The sequence below is a fragment of the Lactuca virosa genome, chromosome 8 (assembly GCF_052849685.1).
Source record: "Lactuca virosa cultivar CGN04683 chromosome 8, Lactuca_virosa_CGN04683_v6, whole genome shotgun sequence".
Taxonomy (NCBI): domain Eukaryota; kingdom Viridiplantae; phylum Streptophyta; class Magnoliopsida; order Asterales; family Asteraceae; genus Lactuca; species Lactuca virosa.
The window spans coordinates 149,409,888-149,415,904 of NC_136433.1; the positions used below are offsets into that span (position 1 = coordinate 149,409,888).

The window sequence follows — 6,017 nt, forward strand, 5'->3', positions numbered from 1 at the left end:
CTCAGATACAGTGACTAGATGGTATCGCCTTATGCCTATTAAAGTCAATGTCTTCATTTGGCTTTTTTTTTAAACATATTACCTCATCGGTATAATTTATCTCAAAGAGGATTTGAGATAAATTCTATTTTATGCCCCATATATATGCGAGACATAAGTTGAGACTACTACCTACTTGTTCTTCGAGTGTGATTTGGCTAAATATTTAGTAAAACTTGTTTGCAGTTTGTGGAATGTTCAGACGCCTACTTTGTTTTCCTTCCAAAATTGGTTTGGCTCCTTACGCTTATCTTCCATTTGTCAAGATTTTTTGGAGACGGTTTTTTTTACACTTTGGTGGTGGATTTGGTGTTTTAGAAACACTTTACTCTTTGGTAAAGTTAAACCTAGAAAATGCTTGTTGTTTGATAAGGTGATGTCTCAAAGTTTCATTGAGGCTAGTAGTAGGTGTCGTAAATCAAATGTCAATTGGGTTGCCTGGTTACAAGATCTAATTTTGTCTATTACTTCGATGTAACTGTTTTTTATTTTTAGCATCTTACTAGTTTTTCCTTAATAAATCTGCCATTCTATATATATATATATATATATATATATATATATATATATATATATATATATATATATAAACCTTATTATTTCTATAAATAAATTTAAGACGTCCAAAACTTTAAGCTAAATGTACAATAAACAATGCATATCTAATAAGAAGTTGAATCGTGAGATAGTTCCGATCACCAAATGAGGAATGTGTTGAATATGTCTCTAGATCTTATCTCTTTTGACATAGCCATTTTAATCCCCAACGGAGTCAATGTTGAATCCTGATATCTGGGCTGATATCCCTCGATTCTGGCAACCGTTCCCTTATTTGTTATATGTACCACCTATTCTCTACATTTCTCCATATCTCACACTTTTTGTTCTCAAATCCTGGATATATATATATATATATATATATATATATATATATATATATATATATATCGCCACCGTTTGCCTTGGTCATCATGACCAACGTTTCCAATGTTGAATCCATCTTTCAGCGTTCAACCTCCACTGCACCACTTCTTTCATCCCTCACCGGTCCCCCTCTATGCATCATTCCTCGATGTTGATGGACCATTCACGCATGGTGAAGACCAAAATTTATCTCATATATCATCCATCTCTCCGTCGTAAATGTTATCTTGAAGCAGTAGAAAAGAAAAGCACATGGGTTTTTTTTGGCATGTCCAGGTTAGATCTCTTACTCCCCCTTCCCATTTGTAAACATGAAAATTAGTGAAAAGTTGTGGGTTTTACCAACGATATCCACTATTATTTTCTTTCTTACTGATTGACAGAGTATTAATTTTTAGGTTTGTGTTTGTGGGCTCGATGATCTCAATTTCTTGCATTTGAAGCCCCAATTTGGTTTTATATTTGTTATTTTCAAATGAACTTTAATTTATTGTACTGTTTTTTTTTTCAATGTATGCAAGTCAAGAAGAAGGAGACCCTTGAAGCCTTCCCCCATAAACACATAAAATACGGTACCTTCTCAACCCACTCTTCAGAAACCATAATCGCACCACTGTGACAATCATTTCCCCCTATTGGTAACCCTGAAATCGTTGGTCTTTCTGATCTCTACATCTCTGACCTCGGTACCAAGAACATGATTAAATAAATACAGGTAAAAATTATGCAAATTTCTCTTCGTTGGTGTATAGTTGGGAGGTATACAGTCTACGTTTGTAGGGTGTGTACACCTTCGTTTTCATGTAGACTTCTGCACTGAGTTCAAATGACGAGAAGATTTCAAATAGTTTATTTATAGGTCTCTAGGTGTTAATGTTGATTACACTCTTCTTTTAAGTAACCTGATTTTTTTTTTTTTGTCTAAGGCTTTAAAGGCTCACACTTTCTCAATCTCATATTCCATAACTCTTTTTAGTTTACCGGTTTCAGGTCTTCCACAAGCAGTCGATTCATGGAGATATCGTCCTCTTTATTGCTTGCTTTGATAAAATCTAGGTAAACTCTCTCTCTCTCTCTCTCTCTCTCTCTCTCTCTCTCTCTCTCTCCCCTTGACTCCTCTCTTTTTATTGCTTAGAGAACTGCAAGGTATACGTTTTTTTCTTACTTTGACAAGAAACCTAATAATAATCCTAAACGACACATAAAACATTTGTTTATTCCAGAAATTTCTTGGATTTATTGACATCGGCTCCTAGATTTTGGTCAAATATAGAACCGGTAGAGATAATGTACCAGAAAGACAATGAAGATGTTAATATCATTATAAAGTTTCCAGGTTTGACCCAGTAAGCACATCCATGTCATTCTAATCTATTTTGATTTACCTTTCACTATTGTTTTCTTTTATCTTCCCATTTATTTTACTTTTGGTTTCTCTTCTGCCTGAAATAAAAGACAAACAGATGAAGACCTGAGATGGAGCTCCAACATAAGGAATCACAAGTCCTAACTTGGATAATAGGGTAAATTTTCTTTTGTTGTTATAATTTAGTATATAATTTATTTGTGCTTTTAGCCCTTTTTTAGGACAATCATTTGCATATGAATTGGGAAAAATTCATTCTACTATTATAATTTTTGATATAAAATTATTTGATCACTTGGTGATGTTTGTTTACCTTTTATTATTCATACTAAGTATATAAATGTCACAGGTTTATGGTAATCTGTAGGAAGTGAGTAATCAGGTTTTGTGGTTGCTGGATTTGGACCTGGATGACATTTTTACCAATATTGTATTTTGGTTGTGGATGATATAACACTTGACTCTGTATTAGGTTAATATAACTGATACCAAATTAATATTGTTTTGTATGACTGAAACCTGATTAATTGGCCTCTCTTATTGTTTTTTCGATATCCATGAGATTAAACACATCCCAATATATTTATTATGGATGGGATGTGTTGATACATAGATGTTTACACAGGTTAATGATGCATGGAAGTGTGTGTGTGTGTGTGTGGCACTGCACGACAATTTGTTTTTTTTTTTTTTTTTGAATTATCAACTATAACTTAGGGTAAGCCAAATGAATATCTGAAGGATGAAAGAAAAAAAGTTGAGCTGAAAAATGACAGTCTATAACAAAGATGACTATGAAGAAAAAAAGCATTTATCTGTAGAAGAAAAGCTACCTAATTTTTTGAATGATCAATTCATAAAAGTTCAAATCTTCGTGCTCAAAGGTTTTTATTCAAAGGACAACTGGATTGATTTATTCTTTTTTTTTTTGCATCCCTAAATCGGTATTTAGTTTCATCTTTATTTTGTTTCAAGTTGTATAGTATTTTGGTTCTCGGAACATTTCATTTTGTAGGTGATGACCTAAAGGTAAAGAAATCCCAAGTGTTGTATGACATGCCATTACAACATCCTATTTTCACAATTCGATAAAGCTTTAGTTTCTTTACTTTCGTTTTGTATGTTTGAGCAGAAGCCCATGAAACTGGTAATGGATAAAAGCCGGATTATATGGAAAACGGATTTTATGAAAGTAAAAACATTATTTTTTATCATCTTTATAGGTATTACAAATGTAGTTTTAGGGAAATGATTTGGAGATGCCTATATTTCTTCTTTTAGTAGCCCGTTATGGATTTGGATTTTGATTTGGATTTGAAATTCTTTGATTAATACTGGATTGTTGTTATCTATATGAAAATATAATGGATTGTATTAATGTTTAAAGTATTGAAAGCAACAAACTTGAAAATATAATGGATAGTTTTTACCGGATTGTTGTAAAATACACGTTTTGAGATCGTATTTTATATAAATAATATTATGAAATATTATGTGATATTGGGTATTAAGTTCTAACAGATAGTTTTTACTAGAAATAAGGTAAAACTATGTTTAGAATCACTCATAAATTATTGGAAGTCTTATGAGATTCCAATTAAAAGCTAAATAGTGAAATTTAGCGAAAATATAAAAATTGAAATAAGTAAAATTTTATTGTTGAAATTTGTAGATAATCTCGTTAGAAACGTATAGGCGAAAACCTCATCGAAATCCAAGTTGTAACGAAGAAGTTATGACCAATCGAAGATCTGCGATAATACCGACACGGTGCCGAATGCAGTAAAAAGTGAGTTTTTGATAAACTACTTTTTAGCCTTAGTGATCTAAATGAAAGTCGTAGTATTCGTTAAACCGAGAAGTTCGATAAAAAGAACGCCAAAATCTGACTTCGTATGAGGAAGTTATGATTTTTACAAGTTTCAGCTTAGCAGTAGACAGCTAAAAACTCGAATTTTAGATCGAGTGATTTTTAGCCGACACAACCTAAACGAGAATCGAAGGTCTGTCATTAGTAGTACAACGATAAAAAGTCTGACGAAAACGGACGTCGGATGAAGAAGTTATGATTTTTTAACGGATTTACCAGTCCCAGTCTGTTAAAAATAATAATATAAAAATAAAGTCAAAATTTTCCAACGAAGTCTAAACGAAAGTTGTAGAGCATAATTTTCTCTACGCGTGCATATAAAGAACGTCAAAAACGGAGCTCGTAAGAGAAAGTTATGGATTTTACAAGATTTGGCACAATTTTCGAGAAAAATCGCATGAATAGTGATTGCCACGTCATCCTCGCTCGGAGCTGGCCACGTGTCCGAAGCTGCTACGTGGCAGGTCCGAGAAGCGACGCGTGTCGCACAGGTGTCCGAAGGAAGCCACGTGATCCTCGCATGCACCCACGTGATCCGACCCGCGTGTAAGCTCCTGATTCGACCGAGGAGGAGGCCCAATCCGAAGCAGCCAGCTCTCCGACCGAAGCTTCGCCCTGCTACCGCGTGTTCCGAGCCTCGCACACATGCCCCCCTCTCCTCGCTTCGGATCCGAGGCTCGCACCACCTATATAAGGGGTGCGAGACATCCCGGTTAGATGTTTGAATTTTGGTCTTTTTCACCCCTTTTCAACATTTTCTTACATTCCGACTTCCCCCGAAGCCCCGGTACTTATTCCAAAGCCCGAAGCGCCCCGAGATTCCCGAGAAGCCCGAAAAATTTATCTTTTCGGTTTCGAAGCTCTACCCTCGCAGAGCCCGGTTTTCAACAAAGAAAGTCATATTTAAAGCCGAAGTGCTGGCCGAATTACTATTTTGACCCCCGGTTATTTCTCGGTGAGTTTAATATATAGGAACAATTGTATGTTATGTGTTATATGTGCTAGGTGCTTTTCAGTGTTATTATTCCGGTTTATTTTCCCGTGTTAATTTTTATTCGCTATGTTTAATAGCAAAGTAATACCTTTGACCATGTGATCAGTGAAAGGACTTAGATTCATATTGGTACTGGTACGTAGCCTCTGGCCATGTAGAACATGTCTCCGTAAGAGAATGATTTCTATTCTATGGTATTGGCAGAAGGTTAGACAGGGCTATAAGCCTGAAATCTACCAAAAAGTTAATCCGAAGTTGTATGTCTTTTGTGCCATTTGGGACAAAGCTTTATTGATGTATATCAAGTATGGTAATTGTTATGTCTCATTGATTGTATATTTTTGAATCAAATCAATGATTGATATGGAAAGTTTGTCACATGATTCACATATGCCTTTGTTGTTCCTTGATCCTCCTTGCCTCTGCCATAGTGAAGTATATATATGACATAACGTTATATTGTATCTGTTATTGAACTCACTAAGCGTCACCGCTTACCCCTCTCAATGTTTAACTAATTTGCAGGAGATAAGCATCCAGTATAGTGATATACTGGTAGAAGATTTTTGAATAGTTTGAAACTATTATTTTGATAGAAGATTTTCGAATAGTTTGAAACTATTGTATTTTGCACTCCCATATATATAAAACTATAGTATCCTGGGGAGTTATGTAATATATAACACTATGAAATAGTGGGTTTGTATCCAGTAGTTTGTAATCACATTATCAATATAAAATATTGTTTTATGAATATGCATGTAGCATGTTTCAGAATAACTATATTGTCAAGTATGAAAGTTTGGGTCTTTCAGAAATATGAA

At 34.4% G+C, this 6,017-nt stretch overlaps 1 long non-coding RNA gene across 2 annotated transcripts; it reads left to right on the plus strand.

Annotated features, from left to right (window-relative positions):
• Positions 1-766: 766 nt before the first annotated feature.
• On the plus strand, positions 767-2,883 carry LOC145133199 (uncharacterized). 2 transcript variants are annotated; one of them, XR_013718467.1, is made up of 6 exons: positions 767-1,239; positions 1,485-1,678; positions 1,940-2,019; positions 2,187-2,309; positions 2,419-2,486; positions 2,679-2,883. It is a non-coding gene; the product is annotated as an uncharacterized LOC145133199 (long non-coding RNA). The 2 variants fall into 2 exon arrangements; XR_013718466.1 differs by having other exon boundaries at positions 770-1,239; positions 1,954-2,019.
• Positions 2,884-6,017: the final 3,134 nt, after the last annotated feature.